At 41.8% G+C, this 20,344-nt stretch overlaps 1 pseudogene; it reads right to left on the reverse strand.

Moving 5' to 3' along the window:
* LOC132407557 (WD repeat-containing protein 5-like) overlaps positions 1-20,344 on the reverse strand; it is a 51,199-nt pseudogene that overhangs the window by 21,598 nt on the left and 9,257 nt on the right.

The raw sequence follows: 20,344 nt of genomic DNA on the forward strand, positions 1-20,344 counted from the left end.
GCAGCTGTCTGCTATTTCTCTGCAGATTTACTCCTCCAATTCTCGCTGACTAATGGGCGGTCTATAATATAACCCCATTAATGTGGTCATATCTTTCCTGTTTTTCAGCTCCACCCATATGGCCTCGGAAGACAAGCCCTCTAATCTGTCCTGCCTGAGCACTGCTGTAATATTTTCCCTGACTGGCAATGCCACCCCCTCCCCCCATCCCTCTGCCTCTATCACATCTAAAACATCAGAACCCTGGAACATTTAGCTGCCAGTCTTGCCACTCCTGCAGCCAAATTTCAGTAATGGCTAAAATGTCGTAATTCCATGTGTCAATCCACGCCCTCAGCTCGTCAGCCTTCCCCACAATAATCCTTGCACTGAAATATACACACCACAGAAGATTATTACCACCACACACTACCCTTCTATTTGTGACTTTGCATGAACTTTTAACATCATTTTCACCCCCTGCTCCACTATCTGCTCTGGCACTCTGGTTCCCACCCCCCTGCAAATCTAGTTTAAACCCTCCCCAATAGCACTAACAAACCTCCCTGCAAGGATATTGGTCCCCTTGTAGTTCAGGTGTAACCCAAATAGAGAGGACAATTTTTAAATCATGTAGTTGCATGTGTGTCTGTTCAAATGCAGTGATTTTTGTCACTGTTTGCTGGCATGAAATAAGTAGTAAGACAATTCGGAACTGTTTTCTCACCAAGCTTAGAGATGTAAGAAACAACCAGAAGAGAAAATACAATGACTTTGCTACTTCAACAAGTTGGGTACTGTGAAGAACCCGAAGATATCGACAATCATCTTGAATATTTCAATGAAGGTGAAGAGTTGGATGATGCAATCATCAAGAGCATTATTTGAAGACAATTAATTACCTGCACCAGGTATCTGCACTGATTTTGTGCATTCAGTTAATCAAAAGAACATGGCAGCGGACAAATTCTGCCCTCGATAACTATTAGAAACTAATATAGTTTTATAGTACTGTAGGGGTATTGGTAATGCTCTAACTTGTTCTGTATTTCATTTAAATACGTAAACTGTTACTCAGTTAAACAGTAGCTTGTCTTTTTTTTATACCTTTTTTATTTATTTCCATGAAACTTTGGCTAATTGGAGCAGCCACTTAATTGGGCCAAAATGTACTGGTCCTGACGTGTCTCAATTAACTGGAATCCACAGTATCTGGCATTGAGGAAATACAGGGATGAAAAGAAGTCAGGGCATCACAGAACTGATCAAAGGTAAATGTGACCTATACATATGACATCTGTTCTCTTGCTGTTTATTTAACTATCTGTTTCCACTATAACATTGCCTAATTCTGTCCTGCCTCTATTAGCTAGTCAAACCTACACAGCAATTTGGTTCCCACACTTGTGCTGAGTGAAAAGCACAAGTGTGCATTATTCTTCTCACTATTCTCTCTTCTTCTTTACAGATTTTCCCACTCACTGACAGAAGGTGAAACTTACAATGGCCAATTAACTTACCAAACCACATATCTCTGGCACACGGGGGGAAACGTACACAGTCAGAGTCAACATTCAAACTCCATGCGGACAACACCATAGATTAGGACTGAATGAAGATTGTTGGGAGTTACAAGGCAGTAACTCTACTAGCTGTGCTTCTGTGGCTCTGCATGTAAAAACTGTCAGCTTTCTTAGGTGCCCATTTTCATTGAGAGATTCAAGCACGAAAGTCTAATCTGAAACCTCAAATTAGTAATAAGGTAGCATAATGAATTTGGAGATCTTCCTGACCGGGCATCAAACTGAAGTCTCCCAGGTAGACAGAAAAGTTAGGCCAGCAGTCTAGCAAATACTTAGTCCCAGATCAAAAACAAAATTGTACGAACGGGCTATTGTGTACTGAGCTATTTACAAATTGGCTGCTTCATTTTAAACATTCTATAAGCAATTACATTTTGAGAAGTATTTTATGACCTGTAATACATTCAAATAGTCCAAGATGACAAAAAAAGCTTTAAAAATACCATCCATTTAATTTGCTGACTGAAACACCAACCACACCTCCATTACCTTGCATTGCTCATCGGTCTCCTTCATTATTCTACATGGATTTGAGATGGCTGAAATACCTCGGAACAAGTGATGTTTACCCTCACCTGTGCTCACAGGCTTGTACTCCTTGTTAAGTAAAGTGCTTACCTTAAAATTCTCATCCTTGTTTTCAATTACTTCTATGTCTTACCACTTTCCTTTCCTCTTCCATATCCAGCAATAAGTTGTCTGAACTTCTTCAATTCTAATCTTCGGTACGTTCACAAATTTAGTCCCTTCAGCTGCCAAGACCCAAACTATTTCCTCCTTAAATCTCTGCTTCTCTGCAGACAGCAAACAAAACTACTAACACTAAATATACTTTATCGGGAGTACGATCACTGCAGCTTGAAATGTCTGGCTGGGAGGCGTGCTTTTAAACCATCTATAGGACCTGGCATTTTTGTGATATCCTGAAATATTCGTTGAATTGGACTCTGAAAAATGCAGGTATGTCCACAGCTGCCATTGCTGGAGTGGACTTGGGGGCCAGACTGAAGTGGTGGGATATGGGCTTAAGAGCAGATGATGAATCGACATTTGGCCGAATTAAGTGCCAAACCAGATTAAAAAGATTAAGGTTTCATGGCTGAGGATGAACTGGTGTTCAGCTCAATACTTTCAGAGGCTTTACTTGTCTGAACTGATTCTGCAGCTGTGGTCTAGAGCTATCGGCACTCGCCTAGCTCCACGGCTGTGACCTGCAGCCATTGGGCTCCTGGACCGAATTGACTAGTGGGCTGTGGACTTATTCTCTGTTGCTTGTGAATTAGAATTAGGCCGAGCCAGCATGGATTTACCAAGGGCAAATCATGCTTGACTAATCTGTTGGAGTTTTTTGAGGGTGTAACAGGGATGTTAGATGAGGGTAAGCCAGTGGATGTTGTGTACCTAGATTTTCAGAAGGCATTCGATAGGAGATTGGTGAGTAAAATCAGAGCTCATGGCATTGGGGGCAGGGTTTCAACATGGATAGAAAACTGGTTGGCAGATAGAAAGCAAAGGGTAGCAGTGAATGGGTGTTTCTCGGACTGGCTGGAGGTGATTAGTGGGTTACTACAGGGCTCTGTATTGGGACCACAGCTCTTTACGATTTATGTCAACGATTTAGATGAGGGCATTGAAAACTATATCAGCAAGTTTGCTGACGATACTAAACTGGGTGGCAGTGTGACATGCGAAGAGGACATTAGGAGAATACAGGGAGACTTGGATAGGCTGGGTGAGTGGGCAGATACTTGGCAGATGTCATTCAATGTGAATAAATGTGAAGTTATCCACTTTGGAAGCAGGAACAAGAGGGCAGTGTACTGTCTGAATGGTGTAGAGTTAGGTAAGGGAGAAATGCAAAGAGACCTGGGAGTCCTAGTTCATCAGTCAATGAAGGTGAATGAGCAAGTGCAACAGACAGTGAAGAGGGCAAATGGAATGTTGGCCTTTATTACAAGGGGAATTGAGTACAAGAGCAAGGATGTCCTTTTGCATTTGTACAGGGCCCTGGTGAGACCACACCTGGAATATTGTGTACAGTTTTGGTCTCCAGGTTTGAGGAAGGACATTCTGGCAATTGAGGAAGTGCAGCGTAGATTCACTAGGTTGATTCCTGGGATGGCAGGGCTGTCTAACGCAGAGAGATTGGAGAGATTGGGCTTGTACACACTGAAATTGAGGAGATTGAGAGGGGATCTGATTGAAACGTTTAAGATAATTAAAGGATTTGATAGGATTGAGGCACGAAATATGTTCCAGATGTTGGGAGAGTCCAGTACCAGAGGGCATGGATTGAAAATAAGAGGCCAGTTATTTAAAACAGAGTTGAGGAAGAACTTCTTCTCCCAGAGAGTTGTGGAGGTGTGGAATGCACTGCCTCGGAAGACGGTGGAGGCCAATTCTCTGGATGCTTTCAAGAAGGAGCTAGATAGATATCTGATAGATAGGGGAATCAAGGGATATGGGGACAAGGCAGGGACTGGGTATTGATAGTGAATGATCAGCCATGATCTCAGAATGGCGGTGCAGACTCGAGGGGCCGAATGGTCTACTTCTGCACCTATTGTCTATTGTCTACTGTGGTTTACTTGTTTGCACAATTTGTTCTTTCTTTATTACACATGGATGTATGTCTTTGTGGTGTGGGTTTTTTTGATGAATTTGGAGTTCCTTTGTTTTGTGGGTGCCTGCAAGAAGAATCTCAAGTTTGTATATGGCAGACATACTTTAATAATAAGTGCAATTTGAACTTCTGAACTTCAATATTTCCTCATATTGGGTAGTAGCAAATCTGATTAGCCTCCTGTGAATCAACGAAGGATGTTTTTTTAATGGTGATTATTGCTGTTGGAACAGATTATGTGTTTGAGGGGAGGTTAAAATTTCTGAATTTGAGGATGGTACGAACTTCTTTTTGGTGGGGAGGTTCAGTGCTGAGGATTCAAGGCCATTAATGAACTTGAGAAATTGCTGGAGTTAAACTTAGATAAATGCAAGGGCAAGGTAGTACATTTTAGGAGGAAATAAAGGAAGGTCACAAATTACTTGGAAAACGTAATTACTTAGTTGTAGTAGAAGAACAAGGAGAACTCGGAGTACAAATACACTAAATGTTCTGCACACGCAAGCAAGACTTATGACAAAAAGATGGAGACAATAGAGTGATGCACAGATTTTAAAGGATAAAAACCGGAACCAATGGCATATTACCAAGAAAAAATGAAAAGACTGTTCTCTTTTCTTCAGAAGTGAAGACTGACAGATTGCAAAATGGCTTTGATAGAGTGGATACAAACAGGGTGGTACTACTTGTGGAAGAACACAGAACTGGAGGTCTTCCAAGTAAGATAATCTAGAAATTTAACAGAAAATACAGAAGGAACTCTTATACCTGAGAATGTGGAACTTGTTACAATGGCGATGGATTGAAGCAAGTATTATTGATGTGCTTAAGGTAATTTGGACAAAATAGGGAAATTAAGGTTTTTGTTGATAGATGTAGATAAGGAAAGATGGGAAGACTAGTGCAGAAAGTCTATTGGGTCAAAGGCTATATATCCTTAATATAACTAGTTAAGAAACAATGGAGGAGCAGCAATGCCCATTGACTTCAAATAATGCAAAAGAGGAGCAAATTTGCAGATGATAAACTGCAGGAAATGGGAAGAGTCAGGGTCAGCTTGGTACTTCAATTACCCTAAAAGACTCAGGAAGAAAACCGTATATACGGCAAGTACAAGGGAGAACTGCTGAGGTATAAACTCCTAGCCCAACAAAGGGATGAATGCTACAGACAATTCCAGTGGTTTCATGGGAATGCCACTGGAAATAGTGATTAATAACGACTACAGTCATAGAACACTACAGCTAGAATCAGGCACATCTAGTCCATGCCAAATTATTAATCTGCCCAGTCCCATCAACCTGCATCCAGACCATAGTCCTCCATACCCCTCATGTAGGAACCTACCCAAATTTCTCTTAAATGTTGAAATCAAACCCACATCCACTAGCAGCTTGTTAAAACACCCTCGCCACCCTTGAGTAAATAAGTCCCCCCCCCCTAGGGATACCTTAAACATTTCGCCCTTAACTCACGACCTCAGTGGAAAAAAAACCTGCTTGCATTTACACTGTCTATACCCCTCATAATTTTGAGTACCTCTAACAAATTTCCCCTCATTCTCCTACGCTCCAGGGAATAAAGTCTTAACCTACTCGATATTTCTTTATGACTCAGGCCCTCAAGTCCTAGCAAAATGCCTGTAAAAGACCCAACGCAGACTGAGATGACTGTCTCACTGAACACCTACACTCTGTCCGCCAGAGGAAGCAGGATTTCCCAGTGGCCACACATTTTAATTCCGATATGTCAATCCATGGCCTCTTCTACTGTCAAGCTGAAGCCACACTCAGGTTGGAGGAACACCACCTTATATTCCATCCGGGTAGCCTCCAACCTGATGACATGAACATTGATTTCTCTAACTTCTGTTAATGCCCCTCCTCCCCTTCTTACTCCATCCCTAATTTTTAATATTTTTTAAATTTTTTTCCCCTCTCACAATAACTCCTTGCCTGTTCTCCATCTTCCTCTGGTGCTCCCTCCCCCTTTCTTTCATCCAAGGCCTTCCATCCTATGATACTCCCCCTTCTCCAACCTTGCATCCCTTTTGCCAATCAACTTCCCAGTTCCAGGCTTTATCCCTCCCCCTCCTGTCTTCTCCTATCATTTTGGGTCTCTCCCTCCCCCCTCAAATCTCTTACTATCTCTTTTTTCCATTAGTCCTGACCCGAAACGTCGACTGTACTTCTTTGTATAGATGCTGCCTGACCTGTTGCGTTCCACCAGCATTTTGTGTGTGTTGCTTGTAAAAGTTCTCTACAACTTTTCAATGTTATTGATATCTTTCCTGTAGGTAGGTGACCAGAACTGCACATATAACTCAAATTAGGCCTCACCAATTTCATATACAACTTCAAAACATCCCACCTCCGTACTCAATGCTTTGATTTATGAAGACCAATGTCAATGACCTTACCTAGTTGTGAACCCACTTTCAAGGAGTTAAAAATCAGTATTCCCAGATTCCTCTGTCCTACCACGCTGCTCAGTACTTTACCACGCAACGTGCAAGTTCTACCCTGTTTATTTGTCCCAAAGTGCCAACACCTCACACTTGTCTGCATTAAATTCCCTCCTCCATTTTTCTTGCTGGTCCAGAGACCGCTGCAAGCTTTGATAGCCTTCCTTGCCGTCCACTACGTTCCCAATCAAGGTGTCATCTGCAAATTTTCTGATCCAGTTTACTACTTTAGCATCCAGATCATTGACGGGAGATGATAAACAACAATGGATCCAGCACTGATCCCTGCAGCACACCACTAGTCACGGGCCTCCAGTCAGAGAGGCAACCATCTACTACCACTCTCTGGCTTCTCCCACAAAGCCAATGTCCAATCCAATTTATAACCTCACCCTGAATGCCAAGTAAATGAACTTCTTAACCAACCTCCCATGTGGGATCTTGTCAAAGGCCTTGCTAAAGTCCATGTGGACAACATCCTCTGACATGCTTTCATCAACTTTCCTGGTAACTTCCTTGAAAACTATAAGATTGTTTTGACACAACCAACCACACACAAAGCTACGCAGACTATCCCCAATCAGTCCGTCTATCCAAATACTTATATATCTGGTCTTAGAATACCTTTGAATAACTCACCCACTCACTGACCAATAATATCCTGGCTTATTGTTAGAACCTTTAACATTGGAATGACATCAGCAATTCTACATTAGCCTCCCTCAAGGTCTGACTGAACACCTTGTCAGGCCCTGGGGATTTATCCACTCTTACTTGTCTCAAAACAGCAAACATCTCCTCATCCATAATTTGTATATTTTCTTAACTTGACTGCTGTTTGCCTCACTTTGATAGACTCTGTGCCCATCTTCCATGTAAATATAGTTGCAAAAAAAGGCATTTAAGATCTCCCCCTACAAGATTTAGAATAAATATGGAAATAGACAAGGAAAAACAAATGCAAGAATATTTAATTAGTGGAGCGCTAACTTCAAGGAGTTGAAAGCCGCCAAGTCCTTGGTTCACTGGAATCAAAGATTGACTTGTAAATTTGGGAGATTTGAGTAAATTGATGCTTTAACTTCCAAGAAGTATTGGATAAGGTTTACTTCATTTACTTGCACAGGAAACATGGATATTAATTCATTTGTGTCAAGGAGAAAGAAATGAGGTTTATTTTCATTAGGAAGTAATTGGTGTTCAAAATTATAGATATTGTTTATATTGCAGAAAATGCATTCACAATCAGGAACATTGGCAACCTGAGGAACAGTACTTAAGTTGACCGGCATACAAGCTAACTATTATGATCTGCAAGATCTCTACTACCTTAGGAATTTGTGAATATTCTGCATGACATCTAAAACACTGCCAAACTTCTACAGATGTATGCTGGAGAGTATATTGAATGGCTACATCACAGCCCTTTACTAGAAATTCCTACAGAAAGGTGTGGATACAACCCAGTCCACCATGGGCCCTTCCCACCAATGAGCACATCCACATGAAGCATTGTTGCAAGAAAGCATCATCCACCATTCACCACCCAGGACATGCTCTCTTCTCGCGGCTACCATCAGGAAGAAGGTACAGGAACCTTAGTACTCACACCACCAGGTGCAGGAACAGTTATTAACCCTCAACCATCAGGCTCTTGAACTAAAGTGGATAAGTTCACTCAAGTTCACTTGCCTCTTCATTGAAATGTTCCCACAACCAATGGACTCACTTTCAAGGACTCTTCTTCTCATGAGCTTCTTATTCTTTCTTTCTTTCTGATGTCTTTTGCATACTGGGGGTTGAATGCCCATGGTATGGTCTTCCATTGATTACATTATGGTTATTATTCTATTACAGATTTATTGAATCTGCTTGCAAGAAAATTAATCTCAGGGTTGTATATGGTGACATACATGTACAAACCCCATTTCCAGAAAAGTTGGGATATTTTCCAAAATGCAATAAAAACAAAAATCTGTGATATGTTAATTCACATGAACCTTTATTTAACTGACAAAAGTACAAAGAAAAGATTTTCAATAGTTTTACTAACATAGTTGTATTTTGTAAATAAACACAAATTTAGAATTTGATGGCTGCATCACACTCAACAAAAGTTGGGACAGAGGCATGTTTACCATTGTGTTACATCACCTTTCCTTTTAATAACACTTTTTAATCATTTTGGAACTGAGGATACTAATTGTAGTAGATTTGCAATTGGAAATTTTGTCCCTTTTTGCTTGATATAAGACTTCAGCTGCTCAACAGTCCGTAGTCTCCATTGTCTGATTCTCCTCTTCATGATGTGCCATACATTTTCAATAGGAGATAGATCTGGACTGGCAGCAAGCCAGTCAAGCACACGCACTCTGTGTCTACAAAGCTACGCTGTTGTAGCTTGTGCAGAATTTCCTCTGGCATTGTCCTGCTGAAATAAGCATGGACGTCCCGGGAAGAGACGTCGCCTTGATGGCAACATATGTCTCTCTAAAATCCTAATATACACCTCAGAGTCAATGGTACCTTCAAATACATGCAACTCACCCATGCCGTGGGCACTGATGCACCCCCATACTATCACAGATGCTGGCTTTTGCACCTTTCGCTGATAACAATCAGGATGGTCGTTGTCATCTTTGGCACAGAGAATTTGACGCCCGTTTTTTTCCGAAATCTAGCTGAAATGTGGACCCATCTGACCACAGCACACGGTTCCACAGTCTTTCGGTCCATCTGAGATGAGCTCGGGCCCAGAGGACTCACCGGCGTTTCTGCATAGAGTTGATGTATGGCTTCCTCCTTGCATAATACAGTTTCAAGTTGCATTTCTGGATGCAGCGATGGACTGTGTTAAGTGACAATGGTTTTCCAAAGTACTCCCGAGCCCAGGTAGCTATAATTGTCACAGTAGCATGACGGTTTCTCAGGCAGAGCCGCCTGACGGCTCGAAGATCACGTGCATTCAACAGCGGTTTCCAACCTTGCCCTTTATGCACTGAGATGTCTCTGAATTTTCTGAATCTTGCGTTGGGAAATGTTCCTTTTGAACTGACTAACGATTCTCTCACGAATTTTGGCACAAAGGGGTGAGCCACGACCCATCCTTGCTTGCAAAGACTGAGCCTTTGATGGACGCTACTTTTATACCCAGTCATGATACCTCACCTGCTACCAATTAGCCTGTTTAATGTGGAGTCTTCCAAACCGGTGTTATTTGAATATTCTGTGCACTTTTCAATCTTATTTTAACTCTGTTCCAACTTTTGTTGAGTGTATTGCAGCCAGCAAATTCTAAATTTGTGTATATTTACAAAATACAATTAAGTTGGTCAGTAAAACTATTGAAAATCTTTTCTGTCAGTTAAATGAAGGTTCACATGAATTAACATATCACAAATTTTTGTTTTTATTGCATTTTGGAAAATATCCCACCTTTTCTGGAAATGGGGTTTGTACTTTTGCTAATAAATTTGCTTTGAACTAAATTTTAAAAAGCATGGGACAGTACAAAATGATGGAGGGAGAATCACTTCACTTCTAACTCCCAAACAGATATAGATATTCATTTGAAAATAATATAAATTTGAGCATCAATGGGGAAAGGGGCAAAGAACTGGCAATGGCATTATGATTCAAGAAACTACCCTTTTCACACCTTTTTTGTTCAAATGTGGTTCTGGAGCCTGTGATCTACATTTTGGTGATGTGTTTTCAGGCCATTTGAGCGATTTGGCACTCTGCTGTCTCTGAGGGTATACAGTGAGGTTTTGAACGAAGTGTGTGGCCTTGAGGCCAAGAAACAGGGTATGAGCCCATGATCAACTCCATCGAGGCATAAGCAGCGTTGTCTATCAGTCTCTCGCTCAACGCTGCTGGAGGAAGTTGTCTGTGTGACGTTCTCTTTCCCTCTCGCTGGCTGCTCCTGGAGGAAGGTCCCAGCATTCAAATGCTCTCTCTCTGCCTCGATGCTGTCAGAGAATGTTGCCAGAGTCCTGGGTCTTTGGCGGGTTTAAGTGACACAGTTTGTGAATTGGACTTTATAGTTCACGTTCGGATGTGTTTCTGGTCGCTCCTTTTTTTGTGCTATTTTGATCAGGGCAGCCTGCAGATAACGAATGACATAGCGCAAGATTGAACTGCACTGAGCTGAACTGAATGGTGCTGGACTCTGTTTTATATTTGAATGGATTCAATGGTTGTTTAATGACTGTCTGTGGGAAGATGAATCTCAGTGTTGGTAAGCTGCTTGCATACTTTTGATAATAAATGTACCTTGTATCTTTGAATGTGCTCCTTTTATACCATAATTTTATCACTTGAAGTTCCATTATACGGTTCATTGCAAATTTTGGTATGTCAGGGATTAGACATCTATTTGTGCGCTATGGAATATTTCCACTCTTCTCGAGGGCAAAATAGGTTGAATATCTTTTGTCAGTGGAACTCCCTTGCACTTGTATCAGAACATTAGTGGAGATGATGTATTTGAACCCTAGAGTAGAGGAAACACTTCATTCGGACATGGGACCAAGAGGAGCACAAGCTGAGTTAAAGTTACTGAGTTTGCAACATATTTCCCGTACATACAGTAGGATGTATGTACAAGCTCTCAAACCTATGCTACTCAAAGCCCTAACCTTTTGCGCTGTCTATCCTTACCAATATCTACCTCTCTAGTCTGTTGCCTGTCACCTGTCAAGTTTTCTGGAAGGAGAATCAATGAAAATAACACTAAATTTGCATCATACTCGCTGACTATCTCGCAATTTAACAATGCCATTCATAGGTCATCATTTGCACTTTATATAACATTATTTACAATGATATCCATTGACATTTGTCTACAGGAAGTACTGAATGGTTGTATTAATATTTCTCACACTCACCAGTTTGTGTCCTGATATGGTTTTTTCAAATTTACCATCATAAGCACCCCAAATTTTAATCAATTTATCAGCAGCTGTGGAGTAAGAAGGAATAGAGTCAGATTTGAGAAAGAGCAGATCTCATCCCCTTCTTCCAAGCCATCCATAGGTTTTCTGTAAATTCACCCCTTCTGGAAAACTTTTGAGTGTTCAACCCATCTGAAATTTATCTGAAATCCCTGGTTTGAGAATCAGAATCAGGCTTATTATCACCGGCATGTCACATGAAAGTTGTTAACTTAGCAGCAGCAATAGTTCAATGCAACACAATCTGGGGGGAAGAGAGGGAGAGAAAGAGAGAGCGCGATAAATAAATAAAATAATAAATAAGTAAATCAATTATGGTAAACGTATAGATTTTTTGAAAAACGTGTAAAAACAGAAATACTGAATAGTGGCTAAATTACTAGTTTAACAACCAGAGTTTGGGTGTTGAGGTGTTTAAAACCCTGGCTCCTGGGGAACTTAAAGTCAAATATTTAAATAAAGCAGGATTATCTAGGTGATACAATGGTGAAGCTGGTAAAGTCACTGCTTTGTAACACCTGAGACCTAGATTCAATTCTGATTCTGGAGTTTACGTGTTCTTCTTATAACTGTGCAGATTTCTCCTTTTCCCAAAGGCATGTGCATTCATAGAATAGTTGACCATTACAAGTTACCCCTAGTGCGTAGGTGGGTGGATGAATCTGAGGGAGAAAACCTGATGAGAATATTGGGTAAGATTAACACACACAAAATTCTGGAGGAACTCAGCGGGTCGGGTAATATCTATGGATAGATCCTTCATCCAAAACATTGACTGCTGATTACCCTCCGCTCACTGAGCTCCAAGCATTTGACTTGCTGAGTCCCTCCAGCATCTTGTGTGCGTGGGTTCACATTTCCAAAGTCTGCAGTGTTGGTGATAACACAGACTCAGTGCGCCAAAGGGCCATTTCCATGCTGACTCCACAGTTCTATCTGGGGACACATTCTGCCTCCAGGAGCCCATTAATCTGTTTTCACTCACTTCTACACAGCTAACCTAGCAACTCTGGGAACTCCCTCCAGAATTAACTGCCTAGGGCTGCGGACTATCACAGAGACTAGGTCTTCTTATGATTGGTGCTCCAGTTTCAATTGGCCTTAGTGCAATGGTGTGAGATAAATATTGAAGGTTCCTGCTGTAACCAGATTCTGGAATCCTGGCAAAAGACCAGGACCAAATTAACTTGAATTTCTCTTGTAGATTAATTATTTTCCCAATTCCTTATTTTCTGTACAGCGAAAGCAGCTAAGGTTCCAGAGGGCTCAAGGAGCTCTATTTCATTCAGTCATCCCTGCCTATCCCAGTAGAGAAGACTCATTCAAACCCAAGGGAAACACATACAAACATCCCCATACATCTCCTTTAAAACCAAGTAGAACTAGCCAACTCACCACCCACGAAGAGTTCACCTTTGACTTTTCTGGCCATTATAGCTCAATTACACATCAGGCAGGGCAGCTTCTCTGGGTTGCCGTACTGATGAACAATTGACCACTGACCTTTAGAAATGATAACTGCGGGGGGTGGGGAATCAAACCCTACTCCAAACACGTTTAGGTTACACAGTCACCTAAATTTATTCAATGAGCCAAAAATGACATGGGTTTACTCACAAGAACTTGCCAGCCATTCTCCATTTGGACTGAACTTAACCGAAGAGACTGCTTTTGTGTGTCCGGCCAGTGTAAATTTCAAGGTATAGTTCGGTTTCACTGCAGAAGGCTGTTAACCAAACAGAAATGAGACTTTATTTAAAGCATCACACCTTTATTAGTGAGAATGTAATTGCCGAGGAAGTCTGTAAGTACTATTCAACGTATGCCTAACTTACACTCACTTCCGTAACCATGATAAAGCAACAATTTGAAACGTAAGGCTACAAAAGCCACCCCAGAAGTCATTAACTCTTTATAGTTCCTGCAATAGACGTAGCTGCAGACTCTATCCTGACTACTTTAAAAAGAACATCCCAGCTGCAGAACTACTTCTGATTAAATTGAATTGACTGTTTCTTACATCCTTCATATACACGATGAGTAAAAATCTTTACGTTATGTCTTCCATCTAAATGTGCAATCATAGTAATTTATAATAAATAGAACAGTCAATGTAATATGGAGTACACTCAAATCAGCATGAGTTCATCAGTCTGATGGCCTGGTGGAAGAAGCTGTCCTGGAGCCTGATGGTCCTGGCTTTTATGCTGCGGTACCGCTTCCCAAATGGTAGCAGCTGGAATAGATTGTGGTTGGGATTACCTGGGTCCCCAATGATCCTATGGGCCCTTTTTACACACTTGTCCTTGTAAATGTCCTGAATCACGGGAAATTCAGAACTAGGGGCGGTCCACACCACTCTCTGCAGGAGGAGTACATTTCTCCCTGTACTCATAAGTAAGGGAGGTACAATTCCCATACCTCTGGCTGCAATGATGCAGCCAGACAGGATGCTCTCAACTGTGCCCCTGTAGAAAGTTCTCAGGATTTGGGGGCCCATGCCAATAACTCAACCATCTGAGGTGAAAGAGGCGCTGTTGTGTCTTTATCACCACACTGCTGGTGTGTACAGACCTTGTGAGATTCTTGGTGACATGGATGCTGGGGAACTTGAAGCTCTTTACCCTCTCAACCCCAGATCCATTGATGTCAATAGGAGTTTGCCCGTCTCCATTCCTCCTGTTGTCCACAACCAGCTCCTTTGTTTTTGTGACATTGAGGGAGAGGTTGTTTTCTTGACACCACTGTGCCAGAGAGATGACTTCTTCTCTGTAGGCCACCTCGTTGTTGTTTGAGATTAGGCCAATCAATGTAATGTCATCGGCAAAATTAATTAGCAGATTGGAGCTGTGGGTGGTGATACAGTCATGGGTCTTGCTGTGGAGAATCTCCCACCAGTCATCCACAACAAATGTCAATTTTGTGTCGAGCAGCAATGTCTGTTCAATTATTCATACTACAGATTACATGTACCAAATTTGTGAACTTCTGAAGAGTTCATAAAGTACTTCGGTTTATAAAACTAGGGCAAAATGTGGGAAGTTATTTTCCATACTTGCAAGCTGATCTTGCAGTCGTGTATTATTATCATCACCCTCACTCAGGGAAAATGGGTCTCTTCCTGGTGTGCATTTGGTCTACCATGCCATACAAACTACAAAAGTGCTTCTAAGACTAAATGTACCTTCCACCTCTGGGCTTGCTGTCCAAGAGGCAGGCACACATTCTTCAGAATTTTATTTACAGGATGTGAGCTTTCATTACTCTTCTATAATTGGTCTTGAAAAATCATGAGGAGTTGACTTTTTGAACCGCTTCATCTACTCTGGTGAAGAAACGCACATCGCTCTTGGATAGGGATCTCCAGGATTAAGCGAGTGAGGGAAGAGCGAGAGATTCCCGAATCAGGATGCTGTATGAAATATATATATGTATGAGGTATCAAGGAAACCCTACGCAGTGTTCCCACTTATTGGCCGCTAGTGCCTTCTTGATGGTATACTCTGCTAGTTAGGGAGATGCTGCTGGAGTGATCAATGCAAGAAATCCACAGTGCCCTTTGTAGAAAGTACACATTGTGACTGGTTGAAACTAATAGGATGGCCAATAGGGTGCCACAAACAGTTCTTTGTGCTGATTGAGGATTAGCTTGAGCAATGTTACAGCTGCACCAAAGCCAAATGAAAAGTACAGGCCATCCCCTACATACAAAATCCTATTGAATTCAAAAGTCCAACATACACACAGAAGTTGGTTCTGACAAATGGCAGAAACTAGTTTCCCCTCTCTCTACTGTTAGTAATTGTTCAGTCTTTTCAGTTTTAATGTGCTCTTGATGCCATACGTAACAATACGAAGGAGAGGTAGTTACAACATTAAGAGTTCTGTGTACTTTCCAACTTAGACAAAAGTCGCTTTATAAGCACAAGCAAAAACAGAACACATTCATTACCTGGGGACAGCCTGTTTCTGTTTCCCTGTCTCTTAGAAATGGCGGAAACACCTGGAATATCAGCCACTTATTGTAGTATACTGTGCTTCCAAACAGCTCTTTCAGCATATTATTATGACCAGCCCAGTTAAGATTCAGAACACCAGAGACTGCTGGAACTGGAACTGTCAGTGTGGCTGAATGCCATGGGCAGGTGCTTTGCAGAGTCTACAGATCACTGTTGAGCAGAACATACCTGGGTCATTCTGCATATTGTCCAGTGAAATATAACAATGCCTTCTGTCTAAACTACTCTCCTTCGACTCCTTGAGAAACCAATTCTTACGTTTATTCTTTTAATTATGGCCCTTTCTGCTTCGAGCAACAAGCTCTTGCTTTTCACCAGCCCAAGATCTTATTATTAGTTAATTCTCTCTTCAACCTCTGCTGCTTTCAAGAAAGCAATATTAATCTAATTAACTTTTCCTCAGAACCAAATTTCACCATCCTAAGCAAGCTCTTAAATCACCTAGTCATGCTGAAATCCATGCACTTTACATCCAGTACAATCTACAATAAACTTCCCTGCAACTGCTTTGATTTTTCAGTTATTCAGACATGACCTCACTTAAATTCATGTTAACTGTCTTTGATTAATATTTCCCCAATTAATTTAAACTGTCCCTCTGCCAATTTTCAAACAGCTCGCTCATCACCATTTGTCAGCTGATTGCCTGATAATCACAAAGAATGTCCTGAATTTCCTCGAGAAATGACAGAACTGCATTAGCTATCTCTTCGTCATCTGATAACGTGCTTGCAGCTTGAATGGATCGCTTCTCTAACAGCTTTGGACACATTTCATTTTAGCTTACAGAAAATATGTCTGTATACCAGTTACTTTCATACCCTTCCTTCTCGACTGCATTGTCTTCACTAAGTTTCCATCTACAATGCAAATCATAAAATGCATCTATGAAATTATAAGCTCATGTTGCTGCCTGCTCAGGGTCCATTGTAATTCCACCTCTTGTGACATGACTTTCTGGCAAATGAAGTACTTACTTCATTCCCCTACATTAATCCCATTTGAGTCTTTCCTTGCTTACTTCCATCACCCTCCCTGCTCATTTCAACTCTACTAACAAGTCAGAACTGGAAATAGATTCCTAAGAAGAGATATATTTGACACATTCTTCACAGTAAAATGGAAACAGCTTTACAGTGAATGACATAGAGGACCTCAACCACATCGAACAGGAGGACATTTCCAGCCAGTATCTGCAGAAAGGTTACTTTATTCTGACAAGTACGAGCACTGCATTACTGTTTATATTCAATGCATTTATTCACTGACATTTTAATAGAGATGAAACATCTTAAACCACGCCAGTCGGCAAATAGATTCCCAAACCGTGTTAAATCCAAATCTGTTGAACTCTTACACTCTCCAATATATAGGCACTACCTCATTTCAAGGAAAGCAAGATTATTGCAAGCAGCAATTGTCAAAAGATTTGAAGTGTTTACTGCATTTCCTTTAAAAGTTCATCATAGTACTTTATAAAAAGAATCTTTAATTTGTCAGATACAGCTTCTTTCACATATGCTCGTTGTCTTGGAAAACTGCGGCTTTTCAATTTTAAACTCCTTCCGTTTTCTGGTCTCTGGCAGCTTTCATGGTGTAGATGATAAACTGACTGCTCTGGTTTCTCTCTTTCTCAGCAAAGATGTTACTTAAACAATCCTCTACTATCTGGCAAAACATCTACATTTAACAACATGTAAAAGACTGTGATTAGAGACATTTTCTCCATGAAATCTCTCAGATCCAAGTTTGCACTCACCAGGACTCAAAGAGGTTTCCACCAGAATTCAACCAATTTAGGGGACAGGACACCCGCAAAACATGCAAGCAGATGCACAGCTTTGGGTCCCTGAATACACGCTCTTAGCCCCAGAGACAAGAGTACATTCTCTATGATCATATTCAAATATTTCACTTGCCTTATTTTGATTGGAGGAGGAAGGCGCTGACTGTGTTTTGGTGCATTCTGTTTCCGATTTTTTGTCTTCAGTCGCCATCCTTGCTGACCATATAAACCTGGCAGAACTTTTCTCGAAGGAGGGTTCAGCTTCTGCCTGAACCCTTCCAAACACAACCACTTGATCTGGACACTGGAAGCGTGGGCTGTCGACAAAAAATTAGAGAACCATCAGAAGCATCATACAAATCCACATGGGAACTACAATAACCCTAACCCTAACCCTTGAACAAAATAATGTAGTATATGCAATCCTATGCACAGAATGCCATATTATATACGTAGGGGAGACAGGCAACAGCTTGAGAACCAGACTCACGGGACACCTCAGTAACATCAGAAGGGGTAACCAAAACAGACCGGTTAGCAGACACTTCCAGGAGCATGGGACGTACTCCTTAAAAATATTAAGCCTGGAAACTAACATAAACTGGACAAACGCCCAAAGAAAAGGAGCAGAGAGGAGATGGATTGAAACACTGCAGACTTATTCTCTGCACGGCCTAAACGAGGCCTAAAAAGCTAGGCTGCCCTGAAATTAACATCTCCACAGACCATATACACGGATGCTCTTCTCGCCAGGGGTATAAACCCACCCCACACCACCAACTATACCCTTAGAAATAACATGACCCACAGAATTACATGCCTTTCATTGTCTGGTCCATGGGAAATACACAAGCCAAGCCTGATCAGCTTGGGGTGAGTGTCTAATGATTAAAGGCCCAAAACACCTGATGATCCGAGGGTGCATTACTGACGATGTGTCCCAGTGCACACCCGGTTCGTTGAACCGAGTGGGGTCGGACCACGATAATGAAAGGCATGGACCAGATTAACCTGACTTCCCTATACAAGCCTAGCCGGCATAGCAGCCCATATTTCAAACTCTGCAGCCTAACCTCTCCCAGCCAAACATAAACATCCACCAGCCCTACACACAAACCTAATCCTAAAGTCCAAAAGGGGCACACACCCCCGCAAACCCTAAGCACTTCCCGGTTAGCCCGGGCCTCAACCCCACAAACCCTAAGCACTTGATTAACCCTTGCTAAACCCCCACAAGCCCGATATATACATCCACCAGCCCTACACACAAACCTAATCCTAAGGTCCAAAAGGGGCATACACCCCCACAAACCCTAGGTACTTCCCGATTAACTCTGGCTTCAGCCCCACAAACCCTAAGCACACCCTGGTTAACCCTTGCTAAACCCCCACAAACCCGATATATACCTCCACCAGCCCAACACTCAAACCTAATCCTAAAGTCCAAAAGGGACACACACCCCCACAAACCCTAGGCACTCCCCGATTAACCCTGGCTTCGGCCCCACAAACCCTAAGCACACCCTGATTAAGCCTTGCTAAACCCCCACAAATCGGATATCCTATGTCAAGGGGGGTAAGATTCAACAAAGGCAAGTGTTGGTCCTGGTTAATGAAGGGGTGGGCCAGTTCAAAGTGGCAGGGTCGCGTGAAACTGCTCAACCTAACCCTAACCCTAAAGGGGCACACACCCCCACAAAACCTAAGCACACCCCGATTAACCCTTGCTAAACCCCCACAAACCGGATATCCTATGTCAAGAGGGGCAAGATTCAAAAAAGGCAAGTGTTGGACCTGGTTAATGAAGGCGTGGGCCAGTTCAAAGTGGCAGGGTTGCATGAAACTGAATCTCAAGTGACGAGATCAAAAAGCACAAAAGGGCTGATTCGCCCACTGCCCGCATAATCTCAACCTAACCCTAACCTTAATCCTAACACTTTTCCAATGACCTATGGCGATCTTTCTGATTGCTTTATTACTTCCACCTTATTTTCAATTGTGATCGTGATTATTTTCATGAACAGAAACATTGCGGATTCAGAGCTGCGCCAGGTCCTAATGTCCACTGCACTGAGCCAGGTTAAATAAAGGACTTGAGCTTCCACGATTTCTGGTATCCGCGGGGGGTCCCGGAACCAATCCCCCGCGGATAAGGAGGGATGACTGTACAGAGATGTCAGAGGTACATTTTTTTTAATGCAGAGAGTGGCAAGTATGTGGAATGGGCTGCCGGTCATGGTGGTGGAGGCAGATATGATAGGGTCTTTTAAGAGACTCCTAGATAGGTACATAGAACTCAGAAAAATAGAGGGCTATGGGTAACCCTAGGTAATTTCTAAAGTAAGTACATGCTTGGCATAGCATTGTGGGCCAAAGGGCATGTATTGTGTTGTAGTTTTTCTATGTTTTTATGTGACATATCTGTACTTTGATAATAAATTTAGCTTGAAATCATAGCAGATTTGTAACATACATATGGGTAGTGTGTGTTAGTCACTTGCAGTGCTCATCTATAATTATATTGTGAGGTTGTTTCACCTGCTGCCAAAATGATCACTTGATTCAAGCATGATTTTTACTGTACAGAGTGATCAACCTACTACAATGTACAATGCTCATCCTTTAACCAACTGGACATTTTGGGGAGGAAGCTGAGTGCAGCGAGAGGAGGACTTTTTTTGTACCAGATATCCTCATAGATTTTGTCAATCTGTACTTAGGAGCAAGGATATACAACTGGAAAGGATATTTAAAATGAACTCAAACCTAATAAAATGAACTTAAGTCCAAGCAAAAAGGTCTCTGAACTTCAATGACTTATCCCGAAACCCAGAGTCAGGCATGGTGGTGGGGTTGTTGGGGGGGGGGGGGGGGGTGATGAATAGGGGAATTAGTTGGGAGTAAAAAAAACAATTTTCAACCTTTGTTGGATATG

This window comes from Hypanus sabinus, chromosome 18 (genome assembly GCF_030144855.1).
Source record: "Hypanus sabinus isolate sHypSab1 chromosome 18, sHypSab1.hap1, whole genome shotgun sequence".
Classification (NCBI taxonomy): Eukaryota; Metazoa; Chordata; class Chondrichthyes; order Myliobatiformes; family Dasyatidae; genus Hypanus; species Hypanus sabinus.